General features: G+C 51.1%; 1 protein-coding gene across 1 annotated transcript in view; it reads left to right on the forward strand.

Annotated features, from left to right (window-relative positions):
- The first annotated feature begins 4172 nt into the window (after positions 1-4172).
- Positions 4173-19813, forward strand: part of LOC119978502 (netrin-3-like) — a 378885-nt gene continuing 363244 nt past the window's right edge. Inside the window, exon 1 of the mRNA XM_038820177.1 lies at positions 4173-4566. The gene's annotated coding sequence lies outside the window, so the exon portion shown is untranslated. The remainder of the gene's footprint in view (positions 4567-19813) is intronic.

Genomic DNA, 19813 nt, shown 5'->3' on the forward strand with positions numbered 1-19813 from the left:
AAAACACCAACTATCGAACGGATATAAAACCTTCTTTCGACACGATTAACTGATCGGACCTTCCGTCTCGCATTAACTGAATCCGAGACAGAAGCTGTCCCAGTTCTGCCGCGGGTCGGCGCTCCGACACTGCTCTGCTCTTGTTCCAATTCTGAACAAGGCAGCGAAATGAACCGGAAAAATCCACAGACACGTAAGTCCCCCAGCTGAACAGGAATAGGGCAAACCATCGCCCTCCTCACAGACAGTGTCCCAGCCCCAACACAGGGACCACCCCCAAAACCAAAGCATCTCCATCTTCAAAACCACCTCCATCCCACAGACATCCAACCCTGACAGGAAAGATCTGCAATTAAACAAAAAATGGTACGAGGTTCTTTACAGAATCATCAAATGGGCACCTGTAAAAGGATGTGACCAATATCAACAACCTTTTTGTACAGTGCCTTCAATTGTTACAACACACGTCAAGGTTCTTCTCAAGAACTTTATGAGACACCGAGGCACAGCAGGCAATATTTGGGCAGATAATAGCTTGGTCAAAGAGATAGGTTTTATTAAACCCCTTAACGGAGAAAGAGGTATAATGTCTGGAAGCTTTAGGGAGAGAATACCCGAATTTACGGATTCCGTGAGGCTGGAGGAGATTACAGAGATAGGGAGGAACGATGCTACAGATGGCTTTGAAAGCAAGGGTGTGAATTTTAAAGTTGAGCAGTTGCTTCGCCGGGAGTCAATGCAGGTCGGCAGCGAACAGAGGGTTAATAGGTGAGTGGGACTTAGTGTGAGTAAGAACATAGACAGCAGTTTAGGGATGCCATCAGTGTTACAGAGGGTACAATGTGAGAGGCTGGCCAGGAGTGCATGAAAACGAAATCTGGAGATAACAGGCATGAATAAGGATTTTAGTAGTCAATGAGCTGAAGCAGAAGTGAAGGTGGGCAATGATACAGAGGTTGAATTAGGATCTTAGTGATTGTGCAGATATGTGATTGGAAGCTCATCTCAGGGAAAAACATTCGACCAAGGTTGTGAATAGATTGAGTCAGCCTCAGGCATTTACCAGGGAAAGGGATAGAATTTACACCATGGACTGGAGACCCTGACTTCAGACTGATATAGCAGAAGTAACAGAATGAGTAGGCAAGGATAAACTAGTAGACATAGTCTATTTAGATTTTAAAAAGGTCTTCAATAAGGTATAACGTTGTAGAGCAAGACTAACATCTTGGCACATAAGTTCAGAAGGCACGTGTTAGAATGAACAGCAAGCTGGCTACAAAACAGAAAGCAGAGAGTAGGGTTAATGATAGTTACTCAAATATGCAAGATGTGAGAGGTGGTGTTCCAGAAGGATAGGTGTTGGTCCAACTGTTATTCACCATTTATATAAATGAATTGGACTTGGGAATCGGAAGTACAATTTTGAAATTTGTAGACCAGGCTAAATTAGAGATGTAGTTAATACATAGAAGGACTGAGAGAAAATACAGGAATACATTAATACATTTGCAGAATGGGCAAATGAACTTCAATATAAATAAATGTGAGTTAGTGCCTTTTGGTAGGAAGAGTAAGGAAGCCACACCCAACATTGATAATAAGATTCTAAATGGAGTATGTGATCTGAGGTTATATATCTCATATCACTCATAGTAGCAAAGGCTAATGAAGCCCTAAAAAGTAAAAGGGTTCATCTCTAGAGGGATAGAATTGAAAAGTAGAGAAGTTATATCAAACTTGTATGGAACCTTGGTTAAACCACAGAGTATTCTGAACAGCTCTGGTCTCCTTTCTATACAATGGATTATAGAGACACTGTGGAAATGCATAAAAAATTCACAAAGATGATACTGCATGTGAGATGACATATTTCTCAGGAAAGTTTGAACAAACTGGAACTCTTTTATTTGGGGGCGTGGTGGCCATAATGGTTGGTGGGTGGGGGGTTTTGATGTGGGGGTATGTGGAGAGACCTGATAGAGATCTTTAAGATTATGACTAGGTTTGATAGAGTAGATGCAGAGAAGACATTCCCAGTTGCAGACAGGACCAGAACTAGATTGACAAGTATAAGATGGTCAGCAGTAAATCCATTTGTGAACTTTGGAGAAACACATTTAACCATAGGATGGTTAGAATGTGGAAGTCACTACCAGAGAGAATGAAGCAAATGACATAGGTGCATTTAAGGGGAAGCTAGACAAACACCTGAGGGAGACAATTATAGGATATGTTGATACAGTTGGAGAGGAGATTGGTATAGAGCAAAAGCACTGGCATGGATCACTTGGGCCAATCGGTCTGTTCTGTAGAATGGACTTAATGTAACTCAATTATATAAATAATGTATGTGTGATATACTAGTGCTGATATGCTATAACGTAGATACCATGTGTGATATAATATGAAGAGCGTTGGTATAGTTTGGACTGTGGAACACATGTAAGTATGGCATATATGTGACAGACAGAATGTATCTGTGATATAATATAGTTTAATATAACGTGTCAATGCATGGTTTAAAGAAGATACATGTGTGGAATGCTATAATGTATATGATATAAGACAGAGTGGACAATAGAGATAGACAAGTGTAATGTAGTGTGATAGACCGAATGGGTGTTTGAATGAAATATAGAAAGAATTTACATTTCTAGAGAACCCTCCAGAAGTTTGTGGTTTCATAGTCAATGAAGCATTTTTCAAGAGCTGTTGTAAAGTACAAAATTCAAGAGACAATTTTCACAAAACAAAGTGTGGATAATTTGCGATAAAACTGAAAAGGCTGGAAACAGCCGGCAAATCAGGTAGCATCTGTGAAGAGAAATAGAACTCAGGATGACCTGCTGACTTTTTCCAGCAGTTCCTGTTCTTATAGCATCAGCAGTATTCTGCCTTTGACCAGATGTGATGTTGGTTGAGGATTAAATATTGGCCAGGCACCGGGAGAACTCCCTGCTTTCCTTTGAAGTAGAGCCATGAGATCTTTTATATCCACAGTGACATTGGTTTAACATTTTAACTGAAAGCTGGCATTTCCGACTCTGCAACACTCCCTTTCTACTGATTCTTTGACAGTGCAGCCGACCCTCAGTACTGATTTTCTGACAGTGCAACTCTCCCTCTGAGCTGATTCTCTGACAGTACAGCACATCCTCTGTGCTGACCCTCTGACAGTGCAGCACCCCTCTGACCTGACCCTCTGACAGTGCAGCACCCCTCTGACCTGACCCTCTGACAGTGCAGTGCTCCCTCTGTGCTGACCCACTGACAGTACAGCACATCCTCTGTGCTGACCCTCTGACAGTGCAGCGCTCCCTGTGTACTGACTTTGACAGTGGAGCTCTCCCTCTGTGCTGACCCTCTGACAGTGCAGCGCTCTTTCTGTACTGACTTTGACAGTGGAGCTCTCCCTCTGTGCTGACCCTCTGACAGTGCAGCGCTCCATCTGTACCGACTTTGACAGTGGAGCTCTCCCTCTTTACTGACCCTCTGACAGTGCAGCACTCCCTCTGTGCTGACCCTCTGACAGTACAGCACATCCTCTGTGCTGACCCTCTGACAGTGCAGCACTCCCTCAGGGCTGACGCTGTCACGATGCAGCGAATGTTCCCTCTGTACTGACTCTGACAGTTCAGCAGTCAGCACTCCCTCATACTGATTTTCTGACAATGCAACCCCCCCCCCCCCCCAGTACTGACCCTTGAATAGTTCAACGCTCCCTCCTGCCCTTCTGACAATGCGACGCTCCCTGCTGACCCTCCGATCGTGCAGCTCCCCCTCAGCACTGCACTGGAGTTTCAGCCTGAATAATGGGCTCAAATCCGGGCGTGAAGCGTGAATCAGTGACTTTCTAATTCATCGGGGAAGTGTTGTCCATTGAAGCACAGCTGAGAGCGTCCAGCCGTGGTCGACATATAACATAAGTGTGTGCCATGTTAATAGGTGGGAATTTGTGGGTGTAATCTAACAAGGGACATGTGTGAGAGACAGTGTGAGGTGTGATATGAGATTGATCTGTGTAAGATATATGTCCATTGATATCAACCCCTCTGTTATTCACCACATTCTGCCAATTCGCAGGCGGCGGCAGGACCGGGATCCCGTTGGCGGGCAGGTGTGCCCTACCCCGGAGCTGAACCGCTGACTGTGTCGGGTCCCCCGCGGTTGGCGGGCGGGCGGCCCGGCTCTGCGTTCCTCCGCCCAGTTCGGTTCCAGGCTGCTGCGCTGGTTCGATGTTTTTAAAACCTGTTTCTCATTTGCTGGTTTGGCATCATCAGCCTTTCATATTATGGGTTATTTGAGTTCCTCCCCTCTTTAATTCCTTTAAAGCTGTGAAACATTAAGCACTTTGTGTTAGTCTCCGCCGCCCGTTTCATATCATTATTTAGCTTCTGCCAGTCCCTCCCTCATTGGTTCCGCGGCGCTGGGAGGTCGTTTCTCCTATTGAGGAACGGGACAGAGGTAACCGGATCGGCGATCACTATCTCCCCGGTCACAGCAGCTCGGAAAGCTGCAGGAAGACTGAAGACAGAGCGGCTCCCACTTTCAGTTCGGACTCCAGTAAGTTGCTTCATTCTGACAGTCTGTCTCCGTTAGGATGGTTCACACTCTCGGTTCTTCTCAGTACCTGCTCCCTCCCTCCCTACTCTCGAATCAGATCTCCTGTCTCTCTTACCTGTTGTCTTCCCCTCTACGAGATTATTCTCTTGAACTTATTCTCTTTCGCTCCCTTTACCATTTACTGTCCTCTTAGCATCTACTCTGTGTTTTAATCTCTGCTCTCTCTCTTTAATCCCTCCATCATCCTCAATTATTCTCCCTCGCCTTTTCCCTCGCCTTTTCCCACTCTCTCTCCCACACACAACCTGACCTCACTATCTGCCCCTTTGAAAACTGCTTCTCCCCTTTCTGTCTGTCAGCAGGTCGCTCACACAATCTGCTCTCAGTGCCGGCTCTCTGCCCTTTCCTATCGCGCCGTGTGCGGCCCTTTTGTCATTAACTCGCGGTCTCCCCCCCCCCCCCCCCCCCCATCTCTCTGGGCAGTCTGTGTGAGTGCGGGAATGTGGAGCTACTGAAAGTAGGACCCCCACCTCCCCCCGCAACCTCAGACGGCAGGTGCGGCTCCCGGCGGCCGAGCGGTCACCACATACTCGGGATTCCCCGAGGATCCGCGGAGTTATCCCTCTGAGAGGGTCCCTGGTTTGGAGTTGCCCTCAGAATGAGGGTCTCGGGATGGAGTTACCCTCAGAATGAGGGTCTCGGGATGGAGTTACCCTCAGAATGAGGGTCTCGGCTTGGAGTCACCCTGAGAATGAGGGTCACGGCTTGGATTTGCCCTCAGAGTGTGGGTCCCGGGATGGAGTTACCGTCAGAATGAGGGTCTCGGCATTGAGTTCCTTCTGAATGATGGTCCCGCCATGGAGTTACCCTCAGAATGAGGGTGTCGGCATGGAGTTGCCCTCAGAATGATGGTCTCGGCTTGGAGTTGCCCTCAGAATGAGGGTCTCTGGTTTGGAGTTGCCCTCAGAATGATGGTCTCGGCTTGGAGTTGCCCTCAGAATGAGGGTCTCTGGTTTGGAGTAGCCCTCAGAATGAAGGTCCCGGCATGGAGTTGCCCTCAGAATCAGGGTCTCTGGTTTGGAGTAGTCCTCAGAATGAGAGTCTCTGTTTTGGGGTTGCCCTCAGAGTGAGGGTTTTGCCATGGATTTGCACTCAGAATGAGGGTCTCTGGTTTGGAGTTGCCCTCAGAATGAGGGTTTCCGCATGGAGTTGCCCTCAGAATGAGGGTCTCTGGTTTGGAGTAGCCCTCAGAATGAGGGTTTCGGCATGGAGTTGTCCTCAGAGTGAGGGTCTGGGCATGGAGCTGCACTCAGAATGAGGGTCTCGGCATGGAGTTGCCCTCAGAGTGAGGATCTCTGGTTTGGGGTTGCCCTCAAAGTGAGGGCCTGGGCATGGAGCTGCCCTCAGAATGAAGGTCTCGGCTTGGAGTTGCCCTCAGAGTGAGGGTCTCGGCATGGAGCTGCCCTCAGAATGAGGGTCCCTGGTTTGGAGTTGCCCTCAGAATGAAGGTCCCGGCATGGAGCTGCCCTCAGAGTGAGGGTCCCTGGTTTGGAGTAGCCCTCGAAATGAGGGTCTCGGCATTGAGTTGCCCTCAGAATGAGGGTCTGTGGTTTGGAGTCACCCTCAGAATGAGGGTCCCTGATTTGCTGTTGCCCTCAGAGTGAGGGTCCCTGGTTTGGAGTAGCCCTCGAAATGAGGGTCACGGCATGGAGTTGCCCTCAGAATGAGGGTCCCTGGTTTGGAGTTGCCCTCAGAATGAGGGTCACGGCATGGAGTTGCCCTGAGAATAGGTGTCCCTGGTTTGGAGTTGCCCTCAGAATGAGGGTCCCTGGTTTGGAATTGCCCTCAGAATGAGGATCCCTGATTTGGAGTTGCCCTCAGAATGAGGGTCTCTGGTTTGGAGTTGCCTGCAGAGGGCGGGTCCCTGGTTTGGAGTTGCCCTCAGAGTGAGGGTCTCTGATTTGGAGTAGCCCTCAGAGTGAAGGTCTCTGGTTTGAAGTTGCCCTCAGAGTGAGGGTCTCTGGTTTGGAGTTGCCCTCAGAATGAGGGTCTCTGGTTTGGAGTTGCCCTCAGAATGAGGGTCTCTGGTTTGGAGTTGCCTGCAGAGGGAGGGTCCCTAGTTTGGAGTTGCCCTCAGAGTGAGAGCCTCTGATTTGGAGTAGCCCTCAGAGTGAGGGTCTCTGGTTTGGAGTTGCCCTCAGAGTGAGGGTCTCTGGTTTGGAGTTGCCTGCAGAGGGAGGGTCCCTGTTTTGGAGTTGCCCTCAGAGTGAGGGTCTCTGATTTGGAGTAGCCCTCAGAGTGAGGGTCCCTGGTTTGGAGTTTCCCTCAGAATAAGGGTCACGGCATGGAGTTGCCCTCAGAATGAGGGTCCCTGGTTTGGAGTTGCCCTCAGAATGAGGGTCCTTGGTTTGGAGTTGCCCTCATCGTGAGGGTCTCTGGTTTGGAATTGCCCTCAGAGTGAGGGTCTGTGGTTTGGAGTTGTCCTCAGAGTGGATGTCTGTGGTTTGAAGTCGCCCTCAAAATGAGGGTCCCTGATTTGCTGTTGCCCTCAGAATGAGGGTCCCTGGTTTGGAGTTGCCCTCAGAATGAAGGTCTCAGCATGGAGTTGCCCTCAGAATGCGGGTCCCTGGTTTGGAGTTGCCCTCAGAATGAGGGTCTCGGCATGGAGTTGCCCTCAGAAGGAGGGTCCCGGGCTGGAGTTATCCCTCACTCGGCTGGGTTTTACCGCCCTAGTAAAATAGTCACGGGTCGGTGGCACCTATTTTCTTGCTGCCTGTTTCTATTTATAATATTTTCTCTCTGTCTTTATTTCCGAAATCCTTCGTTTCATGTGAGGTTTGACCTTCGTTGCAGATTTAGCCGCTCTCACGCTAATCTTGTGAAATATTAACAATAAATTCCAGATTCGCCCTTTCTCTCTGCTTCCAGTCTGAGTGAAGCCTTCAATGTAGCCAATGTTTGCATGGTGTTTAAGCCGCTATTCTAAGGGGAGTCACTGATTTTATCCAGACTGTGGTTCCTGGGTGGAGCATGCTTCACGTAGATTGTCTATTCCGGCCTCTTTCCCTTTCACTCCTTTAATTCAATAATATCTCGTATTGTTATCAAGTTTTCAACCACTCGCCGTATATTTTTGAACAAGCTGTTTTTAGATGCTGACCAAATGTTCAATTGTAAGGGAAAAGATTGAAATAAGGCTGTTGTAGAATTGGAATTATATTCAGTGAAATAGATGAAACCCGCAATTCTTCATTCCCATCCAAGGAGGAGATCATCAGTCAGCCAGCGCCACAATCCTGAAATACTGACCTCTCTTGCTTACACTGTATCTGTTCTGCACTGTCTACCACTCACCCATAACCTGCTCACTGATGCTCAGTTTGGGTTCTGCCAGGACCACTAGGTGAATCTGCGACTACCAGCATCCTGCGGTTACCATCACCAGAAACTAAACTGGACTAGTCATATAAATACTATAGCTACAAGAGCGGACCAGAGATTGGAAATTCTGAGGCCAATAACTCTTATCATAACTCGTCACCATCTGCCCGGATGAGTACAGTGCCAACACTGAGGAAGCTCTACACTATGTAATACAAAAAAGTCAATTTGATCGGATCAGGAGGCATCCCCATCCATCAACTTAAATATTCACACTGCCCTTCACCAGATGCGCAGTGGCAAGTGTGTACCACATACAAGGTTCTCAGCAGCAACTTACCAAGACTGTTTTGACAGCACCTTCCAAACCCACAATCTCTACCTAGAAGGACAACAACAGCAGATTCATGGAAACATAATCACCAGCAAATTTTCTCTCAAGTTACTCACCAACCTGACTGGGAACTGAATCGCTGTTCCTTCACTGTCCCTGGGTCAAAATTCTGGAACTCCCTAACACCAATGTGGATGTACAACATAGGAATTGCAGCTTTCAAAAAGATGGCACACATCCACCTCCTCAAGGGCACGTGGAGCAATAAATATTGATCTTGCTATTCAAACTCTCCTTGCAATGGATAAATAGAAAGCTGCTTATTGGGCACGTGTCCCACAGCGCCTACAGTGCATCTGCCTGACACTGCTTTCTCTGCACCTGCTCCACACTGCCTGGAGTGCACCTGCCCCACATTGCCTACAGTGCATCTGTGCTACACTGACTACAGTTCACGAGTCCTACACTCCCTACTGTGCATCTGCCTCACACTGCCTACAGTGCACCTGCCCTAAATTTCATACAGTGCACCTGCCCAACATTGCCCACAGTGCACCTGTTCCACACTACATACAGTGCCCATGTCCTCCACTACCTACAGTGCACCACCTCACACAGCCTACAGTGCACCTGCTCACACTACCTACAGTGCACCTGTCGTAGATTGACGACAGTGCACATGTACGGAACAAGTGCACTGTAGGCAGTGTGGGGCAGGTGCACTAAAGGCAATCTGAGGTAGGCGCACTGTAGGCAGTGTGGGGCAAGTGCACTGTAGGCAGTATGGAACAAGTGCACTGTAGGCAGTGTGGGGCAGGTGCACTAAAGGCAATCTGAGGTAGGCGCACTGTAGGCAGTGTGGGGCAAGTGCACTGTAGGCAGTATGGAACAAGTGCACTGTGGGCAGTGTGGGGCAAGTGCATTGTAGGCAGTATGGAACAAGTGCACTGTAGGCAGTGTGGGGCAGGTGCACTAAAGGCAATCTGAGGTAGGCGCACTGTAGGCAGTGTGGGGCAAGTGCACTGTAGGCAGTATGGAACAAGTGCACTGTAGGCAGTGTGGGGCAGGTGCACTAAAGGCAATCTGAGGTAGGCGCACTGTAGGCAGTGTGGGGCAAGTGCACTGTAGGCAGTATGGAACAAGTGCACTGTGGGCAGTGTGGGGCAAGTGCACTGTAGGCAGTGTAGAACAGGTACACTGTACGCTGTGTGGGGCAGGTGCCTTCAGTACACCTGCCCCACACTGCATACAATGCTTCTCACTGCTTTCAGTGCACCTCCCTCACACTGCCTACAATACACATACCCCACACCACCTACAGTGTACCTGCCTCACACTGCCTTCTCTGCACCTGCCCCACACTGGCTACTGTGCACCTACCCCACACTGTCCAAAGTGCACCTGTCCCACATTGACTCCAGTGCCCATGTCCTGCACTGCTTACTGCACACTTTCCCCACACTGCCAACAGTGTGCCTGCCCCAAACTGCCCACAGTACACCTGCCTCGCACTGTCCAGATTGCACCTGCCCTACACTGCCTAGAGTGCACCTGCCCCACACAGCGTACAGTGTACCTGTTCTACACTGCCTAGAGTGCACCTGCCCCACACAGCGTACAGTGTACCTGTTCTACACTGCCTACAGTGCACTTGCCCCACACTGCCCACAGTGCACTTGTTCCATACTGCCTACAGTGCACTTGCCCCACACTGCCTACAGTGCGCCTACCTCAGATTGCCTTTAGTGCACCTGCCCCACACTGCCTACAGTGCACTTGTTCCATACTGCCTACAGTGCACTTGCTGCACAGCCTTTTCTGCACCTGCTCCCCACTACTTAGAGTGCCCCTGCCTCACAATGCCTACAGTGCACCTACCTCAGATTGCCTTTAGTGCACCTGCCCCACATTGCCTACAGTGCGCCTGCCTCACATTGCCTTCAGTGCACCTGCCCATACTGCCTACAGTGCACCTGTCCCATGCTGTCTACAGTGCACCTGCTGCACAGCTTTTTCTGCACCTGCTCCCCACTACTTTGAGTACCCCTGCCTCACAATGCCTACAGTGCACCTGTCCTATGCTGCCGACAGTGCAGCTTCCCCACAATGCCTACAATGCACCTGCCCCACAATGCCTACAGTGCACCGGTCCCACACTGCCTACAGTGCATGTGCCCCACACTGCAAACTGTGCACCTGCCCAAATTGCTTACTGTGCGCCTGCCCCACACTGCCCACAGTGCACCTGCCCCACACTGCCTACAGTGTACCAACCCCACAGTGCCTAGTCTGCACCTGCTGCACACCTTTACAGTGCACACTTGCCACAGTGCACCTGTTGCATATTGCCCATCGTGCACCTGTTCTAAAGTCGCCATAGTCCCAGATGGCCTTCATGAACAACCTCAGCCAGTAAGTTAATTGAATACACGCTGTTGGCCTTGTTTTGCATCACAAACTAGCTGTCCAGCCAACTGAGCTATACCGACCTCCAACCTGGCGCCTGCTCAACACTGTCCATAGTGTACCTGTCCTACACTGCCAACAGTGCACCTGCCCTACACTGCCTACAGATCACATATCCAACACTGCATACAGTGCACCTATCCTACATGGCCTATAGATGCACCTACCCTACACTGCCTACTATGCACCTGTCCTACAGTGCACTAATTCTAAACTGCCTTCAGTGCATATGTCCTATACAGCCTACAGCACACCTGCTCTACACTGCCTACAGATTACCCATCCTACTTTGTATACAGTGCACCTGTCCTACACTGCTTGGAGTGCACTTGTCCTACATGGCCTACAGGTGCACCTATCCTACGCTGCCTACTATGCACCTATCCTCCACTGCCTTCAGTGCACCTGCCCTGCACTGCCCATGGCGCATCTGTCCAACACTGCCTACAGTGCACCTTGTCCTACACTGCCTACAGTGCACCTGTCCTACACTGCCTACACTTTCCATAGTACACCTGCCCTGCACTGCTTACAGCATACCTGTGCAACAATGCCTACAGTGCACCTGTTCTAGGCTGTCTACAGGCACACCTGTCCTATACTGCCTACAATGCACCTATCTTACATTGCCAACAGTGCACCTGCCCTACACTGCCTACAGATTCACCCGTCCTACATGGCAACAGGTGCACCTGTCCTACACTGCCCACAGTGCACCTATCTCACACTGCCTAGAGTGCACCTGGCCTGCACTGCCTAGAATGCACCTGCCCCACATTGCCGACAGTGCACCTCTCCTACACTGCCTATTCTGCACCTATCCTACACTGTCTATATCTGCCCTCCACTACTTACAGTGTACCTATGCCACAATGCTGACAATTCACCCATCCTACATGGCAAAAGGTGCACCTGTCCTCCACTGCCCACAGTCCACCTGTTCTAGGCTGTCTGCAGGTGTACCTGCCCTACACAGTCAACAGGCACACCTGTCCTGCACTGCGTACAGTGCACCTGTCCTACACTGCCTATAGTGAACCTGCTCTATACTATCTAGAGTGCATCTTTCCTACACTATCTACAGGTGTACCTATTCTCCAACACTTTCAGTTCACCTGTTCTTGACTGTCTCCAGTATACCTGCCCTGCTCTGCCCTGCATAAAGCTCAACTGGCATACATCATCTAGAGCTCACACGTCTTATGCCCACCAATAGCTCACCGCATACAACTTATCTGTCCTACATCCTGCTCACATGTACTACACCCCACCTATACCCATGCTCTCCTACAACCCACTAACAATTAAACCTTCTCATACCACTCACAACTCACCTTTCCTGCACACTACGCTCAGCTCTGTATTGCAACAAAGTAATAAACACATTGTCCAAATTTTGGTGAAGTGACAGAAAAGAAAAAAATGATAAAAAACACTTGTAAATAAAGAAACCTTTCACAGGATGATCCAAAGTATTTCACAGTCTGAGAACTACTTTTGAAATGTAGATGCTGTTATAATGTAGGAAATACAGTAGATCCCACAAACAAGGTGCATTTTGGCAGAAGGAATAGTGAGAGACAAAAGAGACTTAATGGTACAATTCTAATGGGTATGCAGGGAGTGAGGAACCTGGGTGTTCATGTGCATAGATTTTTGATGAGGGCTTTTAGTTACAAGATTAAGTTGGAGAAGCTGGGGTTGTTCTCCTTGGAGCAAGGAGATTGAGGGGAGATTTAATAGAGGTGTACAAGATTATGGCAGATTTAGATAAAGTTGAAAAAGATAAGCTGTTCCCATTAACTGATGGTACACGGCTTGGGGATTTAAGATATTGGAGAATATTGCAGTGAGGATGAGGGAAAGAACTTTGGAGCACGCTGTCTTTGAAGGTGTTGGAAGAGGAGATGATTGATAATTTCAAAAAGAAACTGGTTGGCACTAGAGGGAAATAAACTTGCAAAGCTACAAGCATGAAATAGGGAATGATTGCATTGCTTTTCAGAGAGTTGGCATGGACTTGATGGGCTGAACAGCGTCCCTCTATGTCATAATGACTCCATAATTCTCTGATTCTATTGTCGCACAAATACTGTTTTGAACACTTACTTGAACACTCCTTCACCCACCTGAGATACCAACTTGATCTTTTGATTACTCATCCTGTTGCCTCATTGTCTATTTCATGCTCTTCTTTTTTTTAAAATAATTTTTATTGGAATTTTTTACAGAAAATATAAAATATAACAAAAAAACAATGAAATGCAACAAAATAACCCATAACAACTGTAACACCCCCCAGACCGCCTCAACGCATGTATCATATCACCCTCACCCCCCCAACCCCAACAAGAGAAACTAAAAATAAATTAAAATTAAATAAACAAACATAGTCATCGTTCCCCCCCCCCCCCCCCCCCCCCCTTTTCCCTCCCCCTTCCCCACACTCCCCCCCGGGTTGCTGCTGCTACTGTCCCAGTACCCTATCGTTGAGCCAGAAAGTCGAGGAAAGGTTGCCACCGCGTAAAGAACCCTTGTACCGAACCTCTCAGGGCGAATTTGACCTTCTCTAGCTTATTAAAACCCGCCATTTCATTGATCCAGGTCTCCACACTTGGGGGCCTCGCATCCTTCCATTGTAGCAAAATCCTTCGCCGGGTTACTAGGGACACAAAGACCAGAACACCGGCCTCTTTCGCCTCCTGCACTCCCGGCTCCACCCCAACCCCAAAAATCGCGAGTCCCCAGCCTGGCTTGACCCTGGATCCTACCACCCTCGACACCGTCCTCGCCACCCCCTTCCAGAACTCCTCCAGTGCCGGGCATGCCCAGAACATATGGGCATGGTTCGCTGGACTCCCCGAGCACCTGACACACCTGTCTTCACCCCCAAAGAACCTACTCATCCTCGTCCCAGTCATGTGGGCCCGGTGCAGCACCTTGAATTGGATGAGGCTAAGCCGTGCACACGAGGAGGAAGAATTAACCCTCTCCAGGGCATCAGCCCATGTCTCGTCTTCGATCTGTTCCCCCAGTTCCCCCTCCCACTTAGTTTTCAGCTCCTCTACTGACGCCTCCTCCACCTCCTGCATAACCTTGTAGATATCAGATATCTTCCTCTCTCCGACCCAGACCCCCGAAAGCACCCTGTCACTCACCCCCCTCGCGGGAAGCGAAGAGAATCCCTCCACCTGCCGTCTAGCAAATGCCTTTACCTGCAGATACCTGAACATGTTTCCCGGGGGAGCCCAAATTTCTCCTCCAACTCCCCCAGGCTCGCAAACCTCCCATCAATAAACAGGTCCCTTAGCTGTCTGATGCCCCCTCTATGCCAACCCTGAAATCCCCCATCAATGTTCCCCGGGACGAACCTATGGTTCCCCCTTAACGGAGCCTCCATTGAGCCCCCCACTTCTCCCCTATGTCGACTCCACTGCCCCCAAATCTTGAGGGTAGCCGCCACCACCGGACTCGTGGTATACCTCGTAGGAGGGAGCGGCCACGGTGCCATTACCAGGGCCCCCAGGCTTGTATCTCCACAGGACGCCCTCTCCATCCGCTTCCATGCTTCCCCCTCCCCCTCCATCACCCACTTGCGCACCATCGACACATTGGCTGCCCAGTAGTACCCCGAGAGATTGGGTAATGCCAGCCCCCCCCCCCCCCCCCCATCTCTACCCCGCTCCAAGAAGACCCTCTTCACCCTAGGGGTCCCATGCGCCCAAACAAAGCTCATGATGCTGCTGGTCACCCTTCTAAAAAAGGTCCTAGGGATAAAGATGGGCAAACACTGGAAGAGGAACAAGAACCTCGGGAGAACCGTCATTTTGACGGACTGCACTCTACCCGCCAGCGATAGCGGCACCATGTCCCACCTTTTAAATTCCTCCTCCATCTGCTCCACCAGCCTGGTAAAATTAAGCTTATGGAGAGCCCCCCAACTCCTGGCCACCTGCACCCCCAGATATCTGAAACTCTTCACTGCCCTGTTAAATGCGAGCCTCCCAATTCCCTCCTCCTGATCTCCCGGGTGTACTACAAATACCTCGCTCTTGCCTAAATTTAACTTATAGCCCGAGAAGCCCCCGAATTCCGCTAACCGCTCCATCACCCCCGGCATTCCCCCTTCTGGGTCCGCCACATACAACAGCAGGTCGTCCGCATACAGCGATACCCGATGTTCCTCCCCACCCCGCACCAGACCCCTCCATCTACCTGACTCCCTCAACGCCATAGCCAGAGGTTCAATCGCCAGTGCAAAGAGCAAGGGGGACAGGGGGCACCCCTGCCTGGTCCCACGGTAGAGCCTAAAGTACTCCGATCTCCTTCCATTTGTAACTACACTCGCCATCGGAGCCGCGTAGAGCAGCCTCACCCATTTGATGAATCCCTTCCCAAATCCAAACCGCTTCAGCACCTCCCACAGGTACCCCCACTCAACTCTATCAAACGCTTTCTCTGCATCCAGCGCCACCACTATCTCCGCCTCCCCCTCCACTGCCGGCATCATGATAACGTTTAGCAGTCTCCGCACATTCGTGTTCAGCTGCCGTCCCTTGACAAATCCTGTCTGATCTTCGTGTATCACCCCTGGCACACAATCCTCTATCCTGGTGGCCAGGATCTTCGGCAGCAACGTGGCGTCAACATTGAGGAGCGAGATAGGCCTGTATGATCCACACTGCAAGGGGTCCTTATCCCGCTTTAGGATCAGAGCAATCAGTGCCCGCGACACTGATGCCTCATTGAAGGCTCTCACCAACAAGGGGCCCATCAGATCCGCATACTTTTTATAAAATTCCACCGGGAACCCGTCTGGCCCCGGGGTCTTACCTGACTGCATTTGTCCAATCCCCCTGACTATCTCCTCCAACTCTATCGGCGCCCCCAGCCCCTCTACCAGCTCCTCTTGAACCCTTGGGAAACATAGCCTGTTCATGAAGCTCTCCATCCCCCTCTCCCCATCGGAGGTTCCGACCGGTACAGTTCCTCGTAGAAGTCCCTAAAGACCCCATTTACTTCTGTCCCCTTCTGCACTACATTCCCACCCCCATCCGTCACTCCAACAATTTCCATAGCAGCATCTCGCCTACAGAGCTGATGCGCCAACATCCTGTTCGCCTTTTCCCCATACTCATATACTGCGCCCTGCGCCCTCCTCCACTGTGTCTCCTCCTTTTTGGTGGTCAACAAGTCAAATTTGGCCTGCAAACTACGCCGTTCCCCCAGCAACCCCTCCTCCGGTGCCTCCGCGTATCTCCTGTCCACATCCAGGAGCTCCCCCACCAGTCTCTCCCTCTCCCTCCTCTCCCTCCTTTCCCTATGGGCCCGGATGGAGATCAGCTCCCCCCGGATCACTGCTTTCAGGGCCTCCCAGACCATCCCCACCCGGACCTCCCCCATGTCATTGGTATCAAGATACCCCTCAATACTTCTCCGGACCTTCCTACACACCTCCTCATCAGCCAGCATCCCCACATCCAGGCGCCAGAGGGGGCACTGGTCCCGCGCCTCCCCCATCTCCAGATCAACCTAGTGCGGAGCATGGTCTGAAATCGCTATGGCCAAATACTCGGCATCCTGCACCCTCGGGATCAATCCCCTGCTCAGGACGAAAAAATCTATTTGTGAATAAACCCTATGGACATGGGAGAAAAAGGAATACTCCCGCGCTCTCGGCCTCCCAAACCTCCAGGGATCCACCCCTCCCATCTAGTCCATGAATCCCCTCAGTACTTTGGCCGCCGCCGGTCTCCTACCCGTCCTTGAACTGGACCGGTCCAGTGGGGGATCCAGCACTGTGTTAAAGTCTCCCCCCATGATCAGGCCCCCTGCCTCCAGGTCCGGAATGCGGCCCAACAAGCGCCTCATGAAGCCAGCATCATCCCAATTCGGGGCATATACATTAACCAGCACCACCTTCTCTCCCTGCAGCCTACCCTTCACCATAATATATCTGCCCTCCTTGTCCGACACCACCTCAGCCGCCTCAAACACTACCCTCTTCCCCACCAGAATCGCCACCCCCCGGTTCTTCGCGTCCAATCCTGAGTGAAAAACCTGCCCCACCCACCCTTTTCTCAGACGAACCTGGTCCGCCACCTTCAGGTGGGTCTCCTGGAGCATAGCCACGTCCGCCTTCAACCCCTTCAGATGAGAAAATACCCTAGTTCTCTTAACTGGCCCATTCAGCCCCCTCACGTTCCAGGTAATCAGCCGGATCAGAGGGCAACCCGCCCCCCTCCCCCGCCGGCTAGCGATAGCTTGTCGACTGCTCGCCACAGGCCAGCTCGCCCCGCCCGACCCGTTCCCCATGGCGGTAACGCCTCTCCTCTACCCCCCCGGCCCACACCAGCTCCTTCCTGGCCATTCCAGCAGCAACCCAGTATCCCCCCCCCCCCCAGGCTAGGACCCATCCTAGCCGCGACGCACCCTCCATGGTACTTCCGTGAGTCACCTGACTTCTGCTGACCCCGGCAGCTCCCACCAAAACCTATCCCCTCCCGGCATTGGGTCATCCCCCTCTTGCCACACCTCCTTGGCACCGCTTCAGCGCGGGAAAGAAAACCAGTAGAGGCCACGCCCCCACCGCCAGCTCCGCCCCCCCTGCCCCGCAGCACGGGAAACCAGAGGAAAACCCGCGCTTTCACACTGCCACACCCCACCCTTCTGACGCAGCTCCCCAAAATCCAGTTTCACCCCAACCCCCAGCCCCGTACAGAAGAGAACATATAAAATACAAACCCCCAACATTCCCCACATACCCCACCCCCATACCCAACAAACAGACCCACCCGGAAACAGAGCAAAAAGAAAACCAGCATAAAAAACACACATGTCAAAGTTAAAGAACAGCAACAGCGAAAACAGCAACGGCCATAGTGTGTCCCCAGGCCCTAGTTCGAGTCCAGCTTCCCCGCCTGTACAAAGGCCCACGCCTCCTCCGGGGTCTCAAAGTAGTGGTGCCGGTCCTTGTATGTCACCCACAGGCGCGCAGGCTGCAGCATTCCAAATCTGACCTGCTTGGCATGCAGCACCGCCTTCGTCCGGTTGAACCCGGCCCGCCGCTTAGCCACCTCCGCACTCCAGTCCTGGTAGATTCTCACTACCGAATTTTCCCACTTGCTACTCCTCTCTTTCTTGGCCCAGCGCAGCACACACTGCCGGTCGCTGAATCGATGGAACCGCACCAGTACCGCCCTCGGGGGCTCATTTGCCTTAGGCCTCCTGGCCAGCACTCTGTGAGCTCCCTCAAGCTCCAGGGGCAAATGGAAGGACCCCGCCCCCATCAACGAGCTCAACATCGTGGTCACATACGCCGGGAGATCCGACCCCTCCAGCCCCTCCGCCAGGCCCAGGATCCTCAAATTCTTTTGCCTCGTGCGAACATCCAGCTCCTCCAAGCGGTCTTGCCATTTTTTGTGAAGTGCCTCGTGCAACTCCACTTTCCCCACGAGGACCGCGGCCTCCTCCTCCCTCTCAGCGGCCTGCCGCTGCAACTCCCGAATGGACGCCTCCTGGGCCGCTTGGGTCCCAAGCAGCTTGTTGGTAGTCACATTCAGGGAGTCCAGCAGCTCAACCTTCAGCTCCGCAAAACAGCGCAGAAGAGAGGCCTGCTGCTCCTGCGCCCACTTCCACCAGTCCTCGGGTATTCCGCCGGCCGCCATTTTGTCTTTCTTCCCCCGCTTTTCTTGGGGAGCTGCTGCAGCTTTTTCCTTTGCCCCACTCCGGGTGAGCACCATAAATTATGGGGAATGCTCCTCTAGACACCTTCCCCCACCGGGATTCGTCGAAACAGCGGCGTTTGGGGCCCTCAAATCGGCCCAAAAGTCCTTAAATAGCGGGAGCTGCCGAACGTGCGCTTAGCTCCGCATAGCCGCAACCGGAAGCTATTTCATGCTCTTCTAATGGTGTATTACAACAAAGAAAGAAAAGTACAGCACAGCAACAGGCCCTTCAGCCTCCAAGCCTGCGCCGACCATGCTGTCCACCTAACCTAAAACCTTTTACCCTTCCGGGGTCCATATCCCTCTATTCCCATGCTATTCATGTATTTGTCAAGATGACTCTTAAATGTCACCATTGTACCTGCTTCCATCACCTCCTCCAGCAGCGAATTCCAGACACCATGAGCCTCTGTGTAAAAAACGTCTCTTGCACAGCTCCTTTAAACTTTTCCCCCAGCACCTTAAACCTATGTACCCGAGTAATTGACTCTTCTACCCTGGGAAAAAGTTTCAGATTCTCCATCCTGTCCGTGCCCCTCATGATTTTGTAGACTTCTATCAGGTCGCCCCTCAATGTCCGTCATTCCAGTGAGAACAAACCAAGTTTACCCAATCTCTCCTCATCCCTAATACCCTTCATACCACGCAACATCCAGGTAACCCTCCTCTATACTCTCTCCAAAGCCTCCACATCTTTCCGGTAGTGCGGCAATCAGAATTGAACACTGTATTCCAAGTGTGGCCTAACTAAGGTTCTATACAGCTGCAACATGACTTGCCAATTTTTATACTCAATGCTCCGTCCGATGAAGGCAAGCATGCCGTATGCCTTCTTGACTACCTTCTCCACCTGCTTCCAGTGACCTGTGGACCTGTGCACCCAGATCCCTCTGCCTGCCAATACTCTTAAGGGTTCTGCCATTTACTGTATATTTTTCACCTGTATTAGACCTTGCAAAATGCATTACTTCACATTTATCTGAATTAAACTCCACCTACCATCTCTCTGCTCAAGTCTCTAATAGATATATATCCTGCCGTATCCTTGGACAATCTTCATCGCCATCTGCAATTCCACTAACCTTTGTGTCATCCGCGAACTTACAAATCAGACCAGTTACATTTTCCTCCAAATCATTTACATATGCTAAAGACAGCAAAGGTCCCAGCATTAATCCTTGTGGAACACCACTAGTCACAGCCCTCCATTCAGAAAAGCACCCTTCCACTGCTACCCTCAGTCTTCTTTGACCATGTCAATTCTGTACCAATCTTGCCAGCTCACCTCTGCCCCCATGTGACTTCACCTTCTATACCAGTCTGCCATGAGGGACCTTGT

The sequence above is a fragment of the Scyliorhinus canicula genome, chromosome 15, assembly GCF_902713615.1.
Source record: "Scyliorhinus canicula chromosome 15, sScyCan1.1, whole genome shotgun sequence".
NCBI classification, from domain to species: domain Eukaryota; kingdom Metazoa; phylum Chordata; class Chondrichthyes; order Carcharhiniformes; family Scyliorhinidae; genus Scyliorhinus; species Scyliorhinus canicula.